This window comes from Cebus imitator, unplaced genomic scaffold, assembly GCF_001604975.1.
Source record: "Cebus imitator isolate Cc_AM_T3 unplaced genomic scaffold, Cebus_imitator-1.0 Scaffold506, whole genome shotgun sequence".
NCBI lineage: Eukaryota > Metazoa > Chordata > Mammalia > Primates > Cebidae > Cebus > Cebus imitator.
In genome coordinates, this window is record NW_016107821.1 from 922,570 (window position 1) to 944,042 (window position 21,473).

At 40.8% G+C, this 21,473-nt stretch overlaps 1 long non-coding RNA gene across 1 annotated transcript in view; it reads left to right on the forward strand.

Annotated features, from left to right (window-relative positions):
* The window catches only part of LOC119468845, a 174,034-nt gene that overhangs the window by 920 nt on the left and 151,641 nt on the right, over positions 1-21,473 (forward strand). The window lies entirely within an intron of this gene.

Here is a 21,473-nt window from a genome sequence, read left to right on the forward strand (position 1 = left end):
ACGGAGTTTCGCTCTTGTTGCCCAGGCTGGAGTGCAATGGCGCAATCTCGGCTCACCGCAACCTCCGCCTCCTGGGTTCAGGCAATTCTCCTGCCCCAGCCTCCTGAGTAGCTGGGATTACAGGCACGCCCCACCATGCCCAGCTGATTTTTTGTATTTTTAGTAGAGACGGGGTTTCACCATGTTGACCAGGATGGTCTCGATCTCTTGACCTCGTGATCCACCCGCCTCGGGCTCCCGAAGTGCTGGGATTACAGACGTGAGCCACCGCGCCCGGCCGATAATTTCTTTTTAGAAAGATGGCTCCCGATTGATATTCTTATAAGTTAAATACTAAAGCTTTTGAATATAAATGTATTTAATCCCAACTAGACCTTTTCTAGAATCTTCTGAAGCATGACATTGTAGACATCGGAAAGATGGTTTACGTTTACCATTCCTCAGTCCACTTTGAATCTGCATGGAGAGCTTGCACAGTGGGGGCATTTATTTGAAAACAATTAGTACTCCATTAGGGGAAACATGAAGCCTGCAGGTCTCGGATGTTCTTGACTGCTTTGGGAACTTGGCGTGTAGAAAGTTGGTAAATTAATACTCCATGGAAGAGAGTTCTTTAGTTTAAAACATGTTGTCTATCATGTGACTCCCAGCTGCCAGTACTATTGTTATTTAAAGTGGACATTTTCATGTCAGTGCATTCTCTATGTGCATAGGGAATCCATTTACCGACAGAGAGATGAAAAGCTGATAGTTAGCAAGTTTGTACATCAAAGATAGGGTGTTGATATAATGGTCCAGATAATCTTACACTTGAAGAAGGGCCAGGAGTGGAAAGTGATCTAACACAAAAAAGCATTAGCGCCCTGAATTTTACATTGATTCTCCCTTATTTCAGCCCCAGAGCAACTCTCTGAATCAGATGATGTTGATAACTCCATTCTTAAGGCAAGGCACCAGGAAGTTAAATAACCTGTCAGTTGTCACAAAGCCACACTATATGACAGAATCAGGAGTTAAGCTCAGGAATTATTCTAGGGGGAGAAATGCAAGGAAGTAAAAGAGAAAAGGCCTATGTTGTCTTGCAATTTGTATTTAGATAAAACCTGGTAAAATAATGTGGATAGCTTTGAAAGAAAGTGGAAAGAGACATACATATATATTCTCCTTTTTAAATATAATTTTTATCAATTTCTATCTCAGCATACTATAACATTTTCCATCATTCACAAAGCAAGAAGCCTGGGAAAACTGCTGGGTTTTTCTATACCTGGGGAAGACCATATACAAGTTGCTCATGAAAGGTGTAGCTGTGATAGCTCCCTGATAATTCACACCACAGAGGCATTGACCCAGCTGGAAATGCAATGCATTATATAGAAATCAGCTGGCCCCTACCTGATAAAATATATGTTAATGGGGATCTATAACTCCAAGGAGAGTGCCTGGTGTATACTACACACTCAGCATATTGGCAGGTTCTGAACCTACAGCAATATAAAACCAACAACTTTGTATTGTACTGAAGTATCTAATGAACTCTGCATTTGTTGTTAGATTTTCTAATTGAATTTATTTAGGGTAGTGATTTTTAGCCATTTCCCGCCTGGGAAGTTATGCAGGGGAAAGACGGTACACAGGGGGCAATGGTGTGTGTGGGGGGAGTGGACTTTGCCATCCACGCTAGATTATGTTACAGCAGGTGGGCTAGTTATGATACACGTGACATTTCTAATGCTGTGCTTGCATATTTTGAATATTTAATTTTGATATCAGGTTCTATGATACATCAGGGATCTAAGTGATTTATTTGAAACAATTCATCACATTATACTTAAAAGATTCAGACTCTTTATGATTTTTTTAAAATGAGAAAAGATCCCCTGTGTTCTATGACTATCAGAATTGAAGGTGACACAATATCTGAAAAGAAAAAAAATTGTTATAGGTCTCAGAGAGATGCATCACAAAAGAATTTAATTCCTAATTTGATAGAAATGGAAAGAATCTGATTCTCTGATGATAAATCTTGAATCAGCTAGAGGCTGATTAATATACATAGAAGTAAGAGCAACTAAAAAGTGTTTCAACAGAAGCAGAAGACCTGGGGTTTATGTTGAAGATTCTGATTATGTCCTCTAATGGTTCTGAAACATGACTAGGAATGCCATTTATTTATTTGTTTCTTCGGTCACTGATTCATTCATATGTATTCTGAGGTTGGGTCTTTTTTTTTTTTGGAGACAGACAGGTTCTTGCTCTGTTGCCGAGGCTGGAGTGCAGTGGAGCGATCATAGTTCACTGCAACCTCAACCTCCTGGACTCAAGTGATCCTCCCACCTCAGCCTCACACGTAGCTGGGACTATAGGCACACACCATCATGCCTGGCTAATTTTTAAATTTTTTGTAGAGTTGGGGTCTTGCTATGTTGCCTAGGCTGATTTTGAACTCCTGGGCTGGGGGGGGGGGTCTTAAAGGTGCGCTGTTCATATTCTAGCGTAGTAATTGTGTTTTTAGTCACTGGTGTCACAGAAGTGCCACCTGCCTGTTGTTCTGATTGTACTGTTGCCATTTGCCTATTTGCTAATGGTTTGCTACAGTTGAAACAGGGTGTGATTTGGTCTAGTTCCCAGCTCTCAGAGACCACAGGAAACACGGACAGGTACCTGCTTGATCCTCCCAAGCTGCAGACATTCCTGGGCGTGTGTTGGGCAGTACATACTGTATTTCCTGTGCCGTGCCCACAGCCAGCTGTCAGGCCCTCACCCCTGAGGGCTTCGGGGGGATACATGGGACAAGTTTGTTGACTTGGGCTCAAGGTCAAGTAGTCTATTTTAGAAACCCTAGGAGACTTAATTTAAAGAATATTAAAAGGTCTCATAAAAGAGGTTTATAAGGTTGGCTAGCAGTTGATTTGTTATGAGATGGAAGAGTCATACATTATCTTGGTATTTAATCAGTTAATAAATTGTTTCAATATGGTATATCCTTTTTTCTTAAAACAGTTTTCTCCTAATAGCAAAGGATGCCAAGATTATTGCAATCTTTGGTAATCTCCTGTGAAATATGCCTTTGCATTTCTTTTCATGAGTTTCCACCCTTCCCAGTATCAAGAAACAACAGAGGAGGGGGAAAAAAAACATTCAGGGAAAATCACCAAATGCAGAGTTGGGAATCAAATTGAGATTTTCGGGCTGTAAGTACAGAATACCATTTTGGCATTATAAATTGCCAACTAGATATTTAATAGCTTATCACTAAGAGCTTGAGATTCTGGCTCCAGTTTTGAGACTCACATATGCCCAAGCCAACTGTTTGTTAGGGAGCGACCCCTAAGGTGCACATGTATTATTGATTTATTTACAAAAAACCTCATTCCATAAAGGAAATAAAGTGGTCTGCAACAATAACATATACAATATAATAATGGTAAAATGTCAGGTCGGGAACCAAAAGATAAAGATCAGGATACAAGGCTGATACAAGCTTAACCAAAGGACTTCAAATGTGTTATGAGGGCTCAGACAGCTGTTACAATTCAGCCTCACGTCTGGAAGCAAGCCAAACTGAATCCAAGTGTGAAGGGGGCCAAGAGACAAAAAGTAAGATGCACAGAGCTTTCTCTGATGAAACATTTTATCTCTGAGTGTTCAGAATTTTCATTGCTCCTTAAATCACTCATTTCACTGCACACTAGACAGCAAAATAGTTTAATCCCATTAATTTGTCTCTATATCAAATCACCATTAGTGTTAGAGAAAGGGCCCTAAGTAGGTAAGTTTTGCTGGCCAGGGAAGGTAGGGCCAGGAGCTTAGCATCTGGAAGCTACAATCCAGGCAGGCAACCCGAAAGCCTTGGAACCTGGGCAGGGAGATGGAAGTGTGAAGCTGAGGAGCTCCACTGACTAATGTGATCTACGTCACACAGGACTAGCATTGGTCCTGGTGTAATTGATTGCAAAGTAAAAGTAAGGAAAGGATTTCTGATTGCTTTGTAGAGAAAAATATACTCTTAGTTCTAAGAAAAGAAAGTGGTCAAGTGATGCTCTCTTTCTACATAGGAAGATATGGAAAACTTTTATTTGATGTTAGCTATAATAGGATCATTCTAACAAGGCCAAGTTAAGACTCAGGGAAGCAAAGAATCAGGTGAGCATGATTTTATTTCCCAGTGATATCGCTTGGCTCTGTGTCCCCACCCAAATCTCATTTCAAATTGTAATCCCCATTCATGGAGGGAGAGACCTTTAATCCCCACCTGTCAAGGGAGGGAGGTGATTAGATCTTGGCGGTGGTTTACCCCATGCTGTTCTTATGATAGTGAATGAATTCTCATGAGACCTGATGGTTTTATAAGGGGCTCTTTCCCCTTCACTTTCTCCTCTCTCTCCTGCTACCAAGTGAGACATGCCTACTTCCCCTTTTGCCATGACTGTAAGTTTTCGAGGCCTCCCCAGCCATGCAGAACTGTGAATTAATTAAACCTCTTTTCTTTATACTCAGTGTGAAAATGGACTAATATACCCAGTATTTCACAAACTTTCATGTGTCAAATTATGATGCAAGGAACAGGTATCTGCAAATGACCTCTGGAGCCCACTTTGGGTTGCCTTGACAAAGATTCAGCTGGTACTGAGGGCTTACCCTCTACCAGAGGGAGATCCTGTGCCCAAGCTCAGCTTATCTCATCTGGCATCTATGCCCAGATCACCTAGCATGCAGGAGTCTCCCTTATTCCCTGTATACCCTTAAGAAAGGTATAGAGACAGGGGTGTGGGTTCCTTTTGTGGAATGTAAGCCATGCTCCTTGTCCAGCAGAGTTGCCTTGGCCTACAGCTCCATGGGGACAGTGGGTGAACCCAGCCTCCTCTGCTTCTGGGGAGCCTAGCTCTGCAAGTCTCTATTTTCTACACTGAAGCCCTTTCCTTAATTCATACTCTGAGGCTTCATAGTGTTCGCTCTAAGCTCCACACATGACAGGTTGCAATCCATAATAGACTCACGTTTAGAATAACTGTTCTGAAGCCAACAGAAATGGGAGTCTTTTAGAGTCTAGGTTTATACTGTGACCCAGAGGTCTGTTGAATAACAGCAAAATGGCATTTTCTTTATGATTAAAAATTCTCTTGTGTTCAGGATTAATTCTCATCATGAAGCTAATTGACTCTTCTTAGGCACCATGATAGCCTCAGAGGGTAAAATGCTCCCTCTACTTAAATTCTCATCTTATTACTGTTAATTGTATTTTTCTTTGTAGGTAAGTACTAACTAGGATTGAATAAAGAAGTGCTTCTGGTCAAATTTCATATTAACTCTCAAGTGAACGATGTAGCACACCGTAGAAGGCCTTGTCAGTGCAATCACTGTCACTGATGATTATATCTCCCCCTCAAGGAGGTGCTTTGCTGTGCTGGCTGCATGCGGAATGAATTCTTGCATTGGTGACAAATTCCGGCTCTAATGTCATGAAAACAGCACAGTCTTATGCAAGTGTAAGTCATCACTTGGTTAGTATTCTTTTCATTGTTGTTGGAACATTGGTTAACTTAATTCTGTCTCTAAATTGAACTTTAGGATTGTTTTTATGACAACTAAGAGCATTGCTCATAAATGAGAGAAAATGAGGACTGAATTGGTTTTCACAAGTCTTTCTTTTGACGTTGTGTCTGAATATAGTAGAATCGTGTGGTTTTGGTTCTTGTTTTGGCATAGTTTACTATGTAGCTTCAAATAGCTCCTGAGTCCATAATGTCCCCCAAAACAGAACATCTCCTTATACAAAGCCTTATATTGCATATGAAGCCCATTAGGTGAATTCAGCTCTATAGATCTACCACTTTCGACATCAACAAAGGATTCTGAGTTTTAGACAAAAATCTAAATCATTAAGTGGAATAAAAAATAGCGCTATTTAAGTTAAAGTGCTAGAAACATAAATATTATGATAATAAAGTGAGGATTATATGATTATACATTGTAGGAAGATTTTCTTTATTTTTTACCTCTAAGTGCACACAATTTTATTGATATTCATCATAATCTTTGGTTCAAGAAATATATGGTTCAATATTTTTAATAATATTATAAACATCCAGGGACCCGCTGTCCAACCCCAGAGCAAGGACATCACCAAAAGTGAAATCGACTGTTACTATTACTCTTTATTGACTTGTATTGTCTTCTAATGGTTTTTTTAATTATCATTTTCATCATAATTTTATTGAGGCTGAACAATACCAGTACACAGATTTTAAAAATATATCAGCTATTAAATTTTACTCCCACAAGCTACATAAACTGCATGCCACAGAAGATTAAGCTAACACAACCAATACTGTATACTTCTGGTCAATCAGAAAATATCATACTCCTTTGGGAGTTCTCTATTTGCAATTGCAGCCTAAACTGCAGACCTCATGGGAGATTTCTACTCCTAGCAGGCATCAATATCTTAAATTCCTGAGCCTATGTGACTGTTAGTTGCAGTCTTGGTTCTTCCATCTATTCGTTTATTCAGAAGAAATTTTCTGAGCATCAGACACTGAGCTTGGCACCAAAATGGGGGAGGGCAAGTTGTGGAGAGATCATTGTAATTCAAAGTAATAAGTATGAGAAGAGCTCTGTGCTAAGGAAGTAGTTTGAGCAGGAGAAAGGAAGCATACGTCTTTCTGCTCCAGGAGTGTTAGGGAAGGCAACCGGAGAAGGTGACACTGACATGAGGATTTTCCTGCTGAAGAAGAGGGGGAAGTTTAACACAACACCAAATAAAGTTACTTTAATAGAGAATGGGGAGGGAGATTTGAGACGACTCCTCTTTCTCCTCTGAAAGCCTGCTGGTTTTGTCCAGTTGTTTTCACCTGCCACTAGTCAGAGAATGAAAGGCTTCAAAGGCTTCAAACTACTCCGAAATCCCATCCCTTAGTTGAGTTTCTTCTGTGCCAGATGCTATTAGAGCTCAGGTTTTTTTGAACAAATGGAAAGATAAGACTTGTACTGTCTCAGAATGTGCCATGTATAAATATAACGAGCAGTCGGCATATAGTGGGGAAGCCATTGTGGATCCAACACTTTTACTAAACCCAAGGATAAAAGACTGTCCTCTAATTATCGGTGATACGACAGTGCCATTCCAGAAGTAGCTGCCCTTCTGTCTCTTAAACAGGTACGCAGTTTTGTCTTTTCTCCAATGGAAGTACAAAATGCATTTGGAAAACTCCCAGGAACCAAACAGGGCCATGTCCCCTGAGGCTCCTACCTCACCTGGTTGTTGGAGATAATGGGGAAAAGTGTAGTAACCAGGGATTAGAAAATCACCTTTGAAGTGTACAGTCTGTATAATGATGCTGTGGCAACAATTCTTTTTTTCTTAGAGTAAGTGAGTTAAAGGCTTATAGTAAAATGATTCTACAGCCAGAGCAGACAGCAGATTTCTGTGGACCTTACTCTCTCAATTAGATTTCTGTGGCTTAGCCACAGGAAGCCATCAGAGGTTAAAGACTTAATTTTTCTCAGTGGTCTGTCCTGAAGAAAAATGATCAGTATGCAGTTTTCCTACCGCCTCTATGTCTTATAACATTTTAGTTTATCTGCCCTTTCCTGCCATTGTCATTATGGCTATTTATTGTTACGGTTGTGAAAAATGGGCGGATGGTGTCCTCGTTCTCACTTTCAGGAATTATCCTCTAGTTTGAAGAGGCTGCCCTGTGTGCTGGGAGACACACAATTCATCCAGACTGACCCCAGATCTTCTATAATGGGCATGGGTTAGATTCACAAAGTTCATTTTCTCTTCTCCTTCATAAACCTTAGTTTTAAAATCACCCCCATCTGGTGGTAAAGAAACTCATTCAGAAGGTTCATTTAAATTTCCACTCAGCAGATGGAAATAACGGACTTTCGTGGACTGTGCTGAAAGTTATTTTCAGTTTTCAAAAACACCAACCAGTACTCATGGGCCAGAGTAAGATATGACAAGGCAATGAGTGATAAGGTGCAGGTCATGATCTAATTGATTCTTGGAAGATGCTTGGAGGGTTCTTTTCCATGCTTTATAATCTCGAGGGCATTAGAATGTTGTTACCTTATTTTATTTCTTCTGACACCACGGGGGCTCTCTAAGCTGAAGACTTGGATATTCTGCATTTTGCCAAGCAACGGAAACTTACCATCAGGAGTTGTGTCCTGAGAACAGGTCACGATTTGTAATGACACCTGCAGAAAGTCACAGGGAGGGCTGGAAACCGGAAAACCACGATTCACTCTCTGCCTCTCCCTTTGATTCTAAAGGCAAATGGCACTAGATTTTTTTTTATCCATTTCACTTATTGCGATGATTAATTTTATGTGTCCTCTTGACTGCCCAGAGAGCTGGTAAAGCATTATTTCTGGGTGTGTCTGTGAGGGTGTTTCTGGAAGAGATTAGCATTGGAACTCTGGTAAAGAGGATCTGTCCTCACCAGTGTGGGTGGCATGATCCAATCCATTGAATGCCCAAATAGAACAAAAAGGCAGAGGAAGAATGAATTCACTCTCTCTTCTTGAACAGAGGCATCCATATTCTCCTGCCCTCAGATATCAGAGTTCCTAATTCTTGGGCCTTTGGACTGCAGGACTTTCACAGCAATTCTCGGGCCTTTGGCCTTGGATTGAAAGTTACACCCTGGTCTCCCTGGTTATTGAGCCTTTGGACTCAGACTGAATTACACTCCTGGCTTTCTTGGTTTTCTGTATTGCAAATGGCAGGTGGTAGAATTTTCTGGCCTCCACCATCTTGTGAGCCAATTCCCATTATATATTTTCTTTGAGATATCTCTCTCTCTCTCTCTCTCTCTCTCTCTCTCTCTCTCTACACACACACACACACACACACACACACACACACACACACACACTCACACGTATTTTTTTTTCTTGTTGGTTCTGTTTCTCTAGAAAACCCTTGCTAACACACTTATGCCAGTTTTTTGTTTATCTATAGAAGTGAGTGGATGACTCAGGTTTACCTCTTTTACCTTGTAAGACAAGGTGCAGAAAGTCCCTGTTCATCACAACCACTAAGGGTGGGGAAAGACATTTGTCTCTTCCCTTCCTTCTTAGGACACGAGTTCACAGGAAAAAAAAACCATGAAAAATTTCTTGTTAGTTATCTTTAAGTTACATAAGAACCTCCATAAGCTTTCCCGAGTTCCTTACAAACCCTCACTCCTTGGATTCTCTTTGCAACATTATGATGTAGGTAAAATTATCATTCTCATTTTGTAGACAAGAATACTGAGGCACAGAAGGGTAAAGTAACTTACTTAAGTTCACACAGCTAGTGAGATGTGGAACAGGGATTCAAAATGAATAGTTTATTCTGGAGACCCCACCCTCACTCTGTACGCTTGGCTGGTTCTCCTCTAGTATTTCTTAGGAAAATATATGCCATACGTCTGTTTAAAAAGCAAAGAGGCCAGCTTGCATGGACAACTTCTTTATTATCAGGGGTGGCTGGTAATTTTGTGCCCACCATTTTTCAAGTACAGCGAGCGCTGATCCTAACTAAGGCCACTCACAATTTGGAGGATATCACAAACAGGATTGTTGGCCATTTTGGTGACTAGCTTACCCTTCCTAAGATTTAAGAACATTGTGTTCATGAGCTCAAACCCAAAAAGTATTAATGAACCAAACAGAATGAATGAGCTTCTCAACTGTAAACTCCAAAGGAAAGTGTAGAATAAGCAGTGGCAGTGTTTTGATAGTGAAGGTCAAAGAATTCATTTCCTTCTTCAGAATGAACCACTTTTACTGTGTCAGACTTTATAGTCTTGTATAATTTATGTACTCCCCTGATGCTGGAGGTTCATGGAAATTCATTGAAACTGCTCTAGGAAACCATAATCATCGATTTATTGAATTTTGGATTCTCCTCTAGGGATTACGTTTAATGCCCCCTTTTTTAATTCCAATGTTCTGTGACATCTGAGCAATGAGTATTTTCCCCTAATGTGATATTAAGATTACAGACCCAAATTGTGTTGATTTGTAGCAAAATGACAGTTATTTGTTGACTCGTTCAACCGTCCTTGTCTTGGACTCTGTGTTCCAGTTTAGGGTAGGGAATAAATTGCTAACATGTCTCTTCTTTCTGAATTTCAGAAAACAAATTGCAACAGAGACCTATCCCAAATTAAGTGTGCTTTCTGTTTTCCGCTTAATTTGGAAATTTCATTTAATCTAATAATAATGCTTTCTGGGCTTTAAATTCCACAGCTCCCTGTTGTAAAATGTGACGTAGGTGAAGATGCTAGCTAGTGAGTGAAAATAGCTCAGGAACGGTTAAAAAGCAACATGTCACAAGTCATCTACTGTGTGCCAGGAATTATACTAGTGCTTTATAGTGTAAAGCCAATTCTCAAACCAATCCTGTGAGACAGTTACTCATCACACCATTTTATGACCAAATAAAGCAATATTCTAAGACTCTTCTTGAGTATTTTTCCCATAGGTTCAAGTTAAATAAGGACTGGAGCTGAGATGCAAATATGGGTCAGCCTGTTGTAACATGTGTGCTTCTTCCATCAAACAATGCCCACCATGAGTCAGAAGTTCTGGATTTGTTCATTCATCCGTTTATTCCACAGATTTTTCTTGAGCACCTACTATGTACCAGTTACTCTTCTAGTCTCAGCAGTTCAACAGTATTCAAGATAGAGATTCTGACTCCTCTAAACCCTTGTCTTCAAAGTGGTATTGAGGGACAGTTTGAAGGGAGATGACACACAATACACAAATACATAAATAACATTTATAATACATGTTTTTCTGAAAATAAAACAATGGGATTTCCTCTACATCAAGGTCAGGGAGGACCCTGTTGAACAGGTGGCATGGCGAGTTTGATCTGAAGGAGGAGCTATGTGGGAGAAGAGCTTCCAGGTAGAGGGCACAGCTTATATAAAAAGACCCTAAGGAGGAAATGTTTACATGGGCAAGTGAAAGAAAGAAAGGGCGTCGAAGCATGCTGAGCAAGGGGACAGCAGGCAGGAAATGTGGCTGAAAAGGTATGTGGAGCTCACATCATGTACAGCCTCACTGGCCAGAGGAAGACGTTTGGATTTTTGATGTGTTACGGGAAGCACCTGGAGGGTGCTAAACAGGGGATTGATATGACTTGTTCATTTCTGAAATCCAAAGAATGAGTTTAAGGGGGGAAGTGTGGCATTGAGAGGACCAGTTATAATACTAACAATACAGGCAAAAGTTGCTGGTGCACCAGGGTGATGACAATGGAGATGGGCAAGAGTGGACTATCTAGGAAGGAATCCTGGAGACAGACTTCTCAGGACTAGCTGGTGCCTCCACATGCTGTTTTGTCACAAAAGAAATGGGGGACTTTTCAAAGACAATTAGTAACCTTTTACAAGCTTGTGAAAATGAAGACAAGTTGGATTCCAGTTAAGTCTAAGTTTCACAATAAGCAGTTGTAAAATATAGCAGGGAGGAGGTTCCATTCACATAATAGTAGACATTATAATACATATGAAGAAAGAGAATGCATTATTGAGAGAAGTCAGAGAAAACTTGAATATATAGACACAACTTGCTTTTACTGGAAGGACAATTTACTCAAATTGTAAGGCTATCAATTCTTTTGAAATTACTGCAATGGTGTAACAAAATTCTAACAGTAGAAACATTGTTTCTGGAAACAGAATAGTTGTTAAATGCATTTAAATGAATAAACAGTCGGTAATAATGAAGAGAAAACTGCCATCTGAGACATTAATATGGCTTATAAAGCTATACTAATGAAAATAGGTAATAGTGTCATAAAAATCAGGACAAAAGTCTGTGAAATGGAGTAGTAATTCTAGATATAAACAATTATACATAATGTTTTGGTATAAAATGAATATAATGGATTGACAGATTGTATAGTAAATATTATAACATTTGGCTTAATAAATTATGAGAAATGAAGTACATCTTACATTAAAAATGCTAGATAATTTAAATATTTCAATGTAAAAAATAGTTTGGAAATATAAGAAGAAAATTTAGGTGAGTATTTTTATGACTTTGAAGTAGAGAGAGATTCTTTTTAAAGATGATATCAATACTAGAAACCAAAGAAAAAACCCCAAACTTCAAGTTCTCTGCAATTAAAACAATTAAAAATTAAAAGAAAATAAGATAATTTGGAGAAACATATTTGACACATTATTTTGGCAAGCAATTACTATACAACAAGTCCTAAAGAAAAATAAGTTATTGACATGAGTAGGGATTTCACAAATGATATCATACTAATCTCAAAGAACATGGGAAAAATGTTTCACCCAGTAATAATTAAGGAAGACCAAATAAAGCATCAGTGAGATTTCATTATTTCCCCATTCAAATTGGCAGTGATGTAAAATGTTTGCCAATTTTATCAACATTATCAACCCAATGTAGATAATAGCGTGCAGAAAAGGAGGGTTTAACACGTTGCTGAGAGAGTGAACATTCATATACTTTCCCCAGGCAATTTGGCAATTTGTGAAAAATATACATTCTGTTTCCAGGAATTTATCTAAAGAAATGAAAGTGTGTGTAAGAATTTACCTATTAGAATATTTTTCACAGTACTCTGTATAAGACCCATAATGTCCAAGAGTTGCTTACATACATTATGGTACAGGGATAGCCAAGGAAACCAGTATTAAATATGATGTGGTACAAATGTGTTTATTGATGTAAAAAGACCTCCACAACATATTTAAAATGAAAATATGAAGCTTTATACAACACTACATGAAGCATGATCTCCATCTTCCTTTTTCATTAAATTGTGAATATATATAGAGTGTATATATGTAGAAGAGGTTTCTTCATGAAGTTATCCCTGAGTGAATATGGATATAGAGTTGACCTTGAACAACACGGAGGGTAAGGGAGCTGACTCCAACCAGAGTTGAAAATCCTAGTATAACTTTTGACTCCCTCCAAATTTAACTACTGATAGTCTACTGTTGACTAGAAGCCTTACTGATAGCATAAACAATTGATTAACACATATTTTTATGCTGTGTGTATTATATACTATGTTCTTAAAGTAAGCTAGGGAAAGAAAATGTTAAGAAAATCATAAGAAAGAGAAAATATATTTATCATTCATTAAGTGAAAGTGGACCATCCTAGAGGTCTTTATCCTCATCATCGTCTTGTTGAGGAGCCTCAGGAGGAGGAGGAAGGGGAGGGTTTGGGCATGCTGTCTCTGGAGTGGCAGAGGTGAAAGAAAATCCACTTATAAGTGGACCCACGCAGTTCAAACCATGTTGTTCAAGGGTCAACTATAGTTGTTTTTGCTCTCCTTTTTAATGTGTCTAGTAAAAAAAATTTCTATTATCAATTGTTTGAAAGTATGGTCTCTGGATTCAGGTGGACCTGTGTATATCTTGACACCAGGCGAGTTAAGTGATACAACCTCAGGCTTTCACCTATAAAACATATATGCATATGTGTACCACATAATGACATTCTGATCAATGACAAAATGCTTATACATTGAAGGTTCCATAATATTATAAAAATGTTGAAATATTTCTATCACACAAATACTTACCATTGTGTTACCATTTCTTTACACTATTTAGTACAGTAACATGCTGTGCAAGTTTGCAGTCTAGGAGCAGTAGGCTGGACCATATAGCCTAGGCGTGTAGTAGGCTATACCATCTAGGTTTGTGTAAGTATACTCCATGATGTTTGCACAACAAAATTGCCTAACAGTGCGTTTCTCAGAACATATCCCTGTCATGAAGTGACCTGTGACTGTATTTCTTATTTCTCATCAGTATCAAAGAGTGTCACAATGCAAGTTGCCAACAGCCAGGGCAATGCAATGACCACTTTGGCAGGATGATAAAACTACCCTGACATTACTGTTTCTGGGTGTAACTCCTGAGAGTGCCATATTCTCTACAGTTTAGTTGATCCGCTGTGAAACTAGTTGGTCTTGGAGAAAAATAGGCTAGGAATAGCATCCGTAAACACTTTTAAGTAGTTCTAATGTTTTCCTACATGATATATAAGCAAGATATAGCATATTAAAGCAACAATGAGAAAATGTAAAAGTTTGGTTTGTTTCAGAGGGTTTGTGATACAAACACAGCACATGTGACTCCTTCTGAAATATGCCCTGAAAGGGGCAGGGACAAGTCTGTGGGTTATTTATCCCCAAAGGTGTCTTTGTTCAGGCCCATGGTCATGCCATGCATGTTTCAAGAAATAATATTTTCCAAAGTGGTGTCTCTTAAGCTTTTGTTTAGTTACACTTCCAGTTCTCTGGGGCTGAAGGTAAGAAGAAAGGATTAATATGCCTTAGACAAATGTTCTTTTGTCATTAAACTCTTGACTCCTGACTCTGCTTTTGTTCTCTTGCTCAATTTTTTCTTCCTTCAACTTATCTGTGAAACACATTAATCTCTATTTTCAATTTTCATCCAGGAATAGATAGACTTAACTGTTATAGAGGAATGCTTTAACCATACTTTTTTTCATATTTTTTATGTGCATAAATGCATTCTTCCATCTGAAGGTTGTGGGGAGTAGGGTGGTCATGAAGTTATAGAACCCCTTTGTCTAGTCAAGGAATGCCACCAAAAGTTTTAGAGGAGCTTCCCATCTAGTCCTTTAAGCTAAGAAAGTGAGTGAGTCTGGGAATGGCCTATGGATTTTTTTTTCCCCCTACAGGCATTGATTTTAGTTGCAAGAGAAGAACTGGAGCCAATGAAATATATACAGGCTAACAAGTGGCTTGTTTGAGTTAATATGGAAAAATACAAAATAATGGGAACTAGGTCAAAAATGGGAAAAAGGCTCATAGCTTAAATGGAGACAGGCTTCCAGACAATGAAGGGAAGAGGGTCTGGCAGTAACAGTGTCTATAAACCCATACCCATCAGCTTCACATCTGTTGGTAATTAGGAGGCCAAAGGAATACTGTGATGAATTGACAGATGACAAAAATGGAAATAAGAAAGAGTTGATAGTCTCTGTGGAGCTGGATGGACATATAGAGGATGAGAGGGCTTGAGTTAGAAGGAGAATGTAGGGGAGCTTCTTTTCCGGTCTCTTCATGGATGGCCGGGGGATTGGCACACAGGAGATGAGAAGGAGGCAGAATTGTAGACGGAAGGAATGGTGAAAGGATGGGCATGAGATTTCCTATTGCACTGACCTTCTGGGAGTTCAGGTGTCACCACCTGTGACTTGTTTGGATACTCCAGTTTTCCCCAGTGAGGTTGTGGCTTTTCTGTTACTGTTAATTTGCAACGGTCTCCCTGAAACCAGACTCTAGGAAGAAGTCTACTACTAAGTGGGGTCCTTCTTAAGTAGGACCCCTACATCTTCCCTAACATCTTGTTAGTCTTTTTCCCTCCAGCCTCCTGCCTCCAGGGTGGCCATGCACATTCAGACACTACAGTCATTTGGACTTTAGCACTGATTCTCCAAGCGTTGCCAGTCTCTTCCATTATTGAACCAGGACACATACCAGCTGGGTTTACGAGAGCAGCTGGATGCCTTTCAAGACTCATCTGAACTTCAGCTGCAGTGTATTTTGTGTGTGTTTGTCTACATTAGGGATGTCTGATCATGCTGGGAAGCGGAGCAGGAATCCTTTCTTCTCTACTTGCTCTGCAGAATGCCATGTGAAGGAGGTGTCCAGTCAATACTGCAAAGTAGTTAGATTCCTACAGAAACCAGGGAATGGGCTGTACAGAAGGAACCAAAGGCTCATATAGACATACTGAGCTCTGGAATATGAATTCAAATGTGGCTGTTCTTTGACATTTGAAACCAGTACAATGTCCCAGGAGGATGGGAAAAGAATAGTCCGTAGAGTGCTTTTGTCAAGTCAGTCCCCAGCAGGGTTGGGTTGAAGCTCTGAGGCCTCTTAAGGTGTAAGAGAAATATCAAACAGCTAAGCTTAGCAGGGTCCATCCCAAGGGAGGGGCAGGAACACTCATGGATCAACTGAAATGCTCATAGTTCCTTTACCAGTAATGACATAGGCACTGGCCTCCAAATGTGAGAAAATTCTTACTGTGAGGACAGTTAAATGGCTCACATGGACCGTGTCTCCTGATAAGACTTCATGACAGTTTGATGCCTAGCTGTATGACAATGGATGCCGTGATTCTGAGATTTCTTATATGTTTGTCTTTCACAATGATTCCTAGTTACCAGGGTATGCAATCTCAGCCAACCCTTTGAAAACTAAAGTTAATGCATTGGAAATAAGCATCATCTGGGGTACTGAGAGATACATCCATGAAAAAAAACCCATAAATTCTTGCTTTCAAGTCTCAGGTATTCTTGTAGGTGGTCAGGGGAAATGCATAATTAATAAGTTACTGCTTAGATAGTATAATAAATGGTGATAAGTATTAAGAAAAAGAAAGGCAAGAAGGGCTTAGAAGGTGTAGGAAGGATTGACTTTGTCTTAAAATATTCAGGTGTTTGGCAATACACAGACACAATTTTTGATATCAAGGTGATTATTTTCAAGTTATACTGTAGATATTTAGTTTGGGCGAATAATAACTTTTGAGATTTGCATAACACACACTTTTCAAAGCACTTTTATGTTTATTATTTCCACAAACTTTGCTTTTACCAATCTCATGTAGATAACTCTCTGGCTCCATTCAGGCTCAGATTTGAACTATATTAAATGTAGTCTTTACAATGCATTTAGGTGATTACTGAAAAAATGCTGTGTTCCACCTTATGACTGTCTCACAGTGAACTGCATTAAGCATCCCTTCAGGGAACCTAAGAATGAGATGTCTCCCCAGTGGCCTGGTGTACTCTTAAGGAGCTCTGGAGTAAGGAGTTGTTGTTCAACACATCGGCATGCCAGTGTTCTATTACATGGCTTGGGATATTTGTGAGCATAATCTTCTTCTTCCTTCATGTATGTAGATCATGTAAGTGACAGACCCTGTAGCCCATCACAGTCACATAGTGTGGACATTTCACAATAATTGTCATGCCCAGCCTCTGATACTCCAGCTCGGCTGTGCATTTCTTCTTGGTTGTCCTGCTTTTCATATCAAATTCAACTTGTCTAAATGAAGCTCATCCTCCTCTGCTGGACCCTTACCAACTGGCTTCTCCTTTCGAATCTTAAATCTTGGAGGATTCTTTACATCCCCCTGCCACACCCCCCCATCTTCCCAATTAGAAATCTGCTCGTTTTCCTATCCTTTCTTCTAATTGCCCGTGGGCCAGTTCAGGACTTATAAACTCTGAACACACGTCTGGACAATGATGATAGTCTCCTCCTCTCTGGTCACCTCAAAGTCATTTTCAATGTTCTCTTCCTTCTTTTTTGCCTCTCATCCTCTGTGGGGATAAACCTCATGCCCTAATTAGACCAGTCTGAAAATGCCTGGCAGGTTTCCATTTTCTGTGCACTTTGTTTATCACCCCTCCTGCTGGTCCCCAGTTAGGAGAACCAGTTTCCCTTCTCTCTGCCCTCTCTAAATATGACTCATCTTTCAAGATCTTGCTCAAATGCAATCTTCTCAAAGATAGGGTTGCTAGATAAAGTATAGAACACTCAATGACGTGAATTTCAGATAAACAAATACTTTTTTTTTTTTTTTTTTTTTTTTTACTGTGAGTATTTCTTAAATGTTGCATGGGGCACATGGTAAGTATTTGTTGCTTATCTAACATTGAAGTTTAACTGGGTAGCCTATACTGTAATTTGCTATATCTGGCAACTCTTTTCCATGAAGTTCTCTTTGACTACTCTGTCCTCCATAGAGCTTGGTCTTGGTCTCAGTGGAAGGCCTGCAGCGCTACAACCTTGAATCTTTTCACAAGAAAGTAGAGTGTAACTAGAAAATTAAAAATGAGCACTGGAGCCAGGTACAGTGGCTCTTATAAACCCAGGACTTTGGGAGGCTGAGGTGGGAAAATCTCTTGACTCCAAGAGTTTGAGACCAGTTTGGGCAACAGAGGGAGACCCTGTCTCTACAAAAAATAAAAAATCAGCCCATCACCATCAGCAGGTGGTGTCTGCCTGTGGTTTCAACTAGGAGGTTGAGATGGGAGGATCACTTGAGCCCAGGAGGTTGAGGCTGCAGTGTGACATGATCATGCCACTGCGCTCCAGCCTGAGCAAGGGCGAGATCCTGTCTCAGAAAAAGGCACTGTTTTTATTATTTAATGCAAATGTTACTGAAAACCTACTATGTGTCAGAAAGGGTGTAAGGCAGGGTGGACACAAGGATAATACATGGTCTCTGTTCTCAAGAAGCACCTAGTGCAGCAGGCCCCACCAGCACACAATTACACGGTAGCATACTAGTAGCCACTCATGTTCACTATGCTTGCATGAGCTTGAACTTGAAGGATGACTAGACATGGGGGAGCCAGGAAGAAGGATGTTTTTGGCTGAGAGAGAAAGATATGCATGGCCCAGATGAGGGAGAAATTATGGTATGACCAGGAATTTGAAAGAAGTTCATTGTCGCCTGAGGGGGGTATGAGTCACATAAGATAATGCAGTGGTGTGTCTGCAGGTATGGTTGTTAAACACTCACCAGCATATCCCTGAAGATGGGGTTTGAAAAGTGGACAAAAACCAGGTCATGAAGATTTTGCATGCCATGCTCAGGGGGCTGAGTTTTATCCTGAAAGCCATGGAGAGCTATTGGACCATTTAGGGTAGAGGCATGCTCAGACTTATGTTTCAGAAAGATAAAGAATGAATAAGATTGGCATCAGGGATACAAACTGGTAGGCAGCTGCAGTGGTCAGGCTAGAAATATTGAGGGTGGTGGTATTGGGGTGGGACAAAACATTCAGGAGATGCTAAGGGTGTCACATCAACAGGGCCCAGTGGCCAAGTTGGATATGCCTGGTGATGGAGGGGAGACATGGACGTTTCTGGCTTGGACAGCTGTAGGGATCGCAGGGGCATACCTCAAGTTAGAGGATATGGGAAGATAAGCAGGCTTTGAGGGTGAGGATTATGAGGAGCTCTGTCTAAATTTGTTTTATCTCATAGCTGGCATTTATTATATTTTTTTGTTGTATTTTGTTACTCCTCTTTTTAAGTGGACTCAGATCCTTCTGAGGTCCTGGATCAGAATAACCAACGTGGGTATGCCCTGTGCCTTTCGCTCATTACCACCCCTCTAAAGGTCACCCTGCCAAACATGAGTACATGAGGCCCTGTACTAAGCCTCTGAGCAGCTGCAAGCCATATCATCTGCATAGCTGAGCACAGCAGGAACTTTGAACCAGGACCCAATTTCACCCTGAGGATGTGCTTCTCCTCTGAGGGGAGCTAAGCCCCCGGCTTGACCTGGCTGCCTTCTGGGAGGGAGGACCATGCCTCACATTTGACAGCAGGAGGCTGCAGGTCAGTGGGGTGATGACCTGGCCTTGGGAGACCTGCTCTTTCTCTCAGCAGAACCCCATAAATCCTTCAAAAGGAAGTAAGTAATTCTCTTGGGATCAAGAGAGCCCTGCGCATTCTTGAAATAAATGAAGGCAAAATGTACAGGGATTTCTGAGAAAAGTAAATGTGGTGTGAGCATGATCCCTGGGTGTTACTATGCACAGAGAGCGCTTTTTTTTCCCCCTCTCTGAATGGTGTTCTTTGCTCTCTAGTTAACTCATGCACTGGATTTGATCCAAGTACATTTTGTTTCTTGATTTCCAGCCAGGCTTCTCTCAGTTGTGATGCATTTTCTTCTTTGCTTCCCACCTTCCCTAGTCCTGTTCCCTCTTTTATAATCCTTTCAACTTTTCCATGTGACTGAACCAACACAGAGGAAAACCCACCGGCTTAGGTAGGGCTTCCACCGGAGTAAAGCCAGAGGGACTCCTCTGTGGACGGCCGGCCCCTCACTCAGCCTCAGCCTGCGCGGCTAGGTTTGTCTGAGGCAGCTGAAGCAGAAAGCGTTTGAACTCTGCCCCCTACCAAACGATTTCCAGATGTGTAAACCCCAGCCTCCCGCTGCACTCTGACTGTAGCCCTGCCAACGTACATCTGCAGATTGCTAGTGCACAGGAAACTTGAAAGAGTATCTTTTACAACATCTGCTCTCTTTTCCCAGCTTTCCCTCTCTGCCTTCTCGGACTTTGCCCCATATTTTATATCCTTCCTTCAACAAATCCATTAAAGAATCGCGGCACAGCCCTCCCCGGCTCACAGGTGCCAGCTGTCTGTTTCACCCCAGAGCCTGTTCTTGGCTCTCTGAAACACCACTAGAATCATTGACCGAAGCACCACTAGAATCATTAAAGAAGCTTATTGGACTCATGGAGGGAAAAAAAGGACCAAGTTTTCTCCACTGGGTTGGTGCCAGTCCACAAACTGCAAAGGGAGATTTAGCCATAGGAGGTCACAGCAGAGCCCTAAAGATGGAAACCTGAGTTCACATGGAGAGCTTGCCTGCTATACTTGAGAGAAGGTGAGATCTGCTAATAGGGGGAACCTTTCTCCATGGACATTCAATTTCTTGGAACAAACAAGGCAGGCTTCTGTAAAATGGGAAGTATTGCTGTACAGAACGAGTTCCTTGCCGCTCCTCTTCCCTAGGCATGCTACCCATCTAGCTAAGAGGCCAGAAGAGGATCTTTTCATAATGTGGCTCAAAATGGGGAGAAAAGAACCAGAGACCCTTTTAGCATGATGGAGCAGATGATTTTTACTGAGGTGTGCACTCTCGCTAGGGAAATGACTTGATTGCTATGTAAATAGATGCTTGACCTTCATCCTGCCCTTCATCAGTATGGAACCTAAACGCTCTCCAGCTCCATCCTAGGGGACATGGAATGGAGCCAAGTGTCACAATCTTGGCAAGGAAAAGAGGGTGCACTGTAGAAGGGAGCAGAGAATAGAATGGGCCTATGGGCTCAGGAGCCTCAGGGAGGAACAGTTATAGGTGAGAGGTCCTCACCTCCAGGGGACCTATGTCCTAGGCATGCAGGCCTATCTGGGAGGCAGCGAGCTGGCGGGGTTAGGGAAAACTTTTCCTGATTGCCACCCATAGTGAGCCTAATGTGGCTTAAGTGACTTTCTGGTCCCTGGTAAGACCATCTCACCCTCTTATCTGCAGGACATAATAGTAGGTGGGTGACATTTATATTTTCTGCTTGGATAGTCCCAAACACTTTACACATACTGAGGCTCTCAGAGGAAGCCTGTAACTTGGCTAAGTTACTGCCGCAGTAGCCTCCCTATTTACAAAAACAAAAACAAAATTCACCAAAATACATTGGCCTTGTACTTCAAGCAGCAAATAGAAGAAAAACAAGGGGAGAGATAAAGCATGTTTTTGAATTCCTTTCCTTCACCCATGTCTTTTCTTACAGGTTTTCCAAAGACATTAGAACACCCCTGTAGCCATAGCGGCTCCTTTTTAAAGAGGAGAGGAATCTGTAGATTCTTTCAGGTGAGGGTGAGCGAGTAAAGGTTA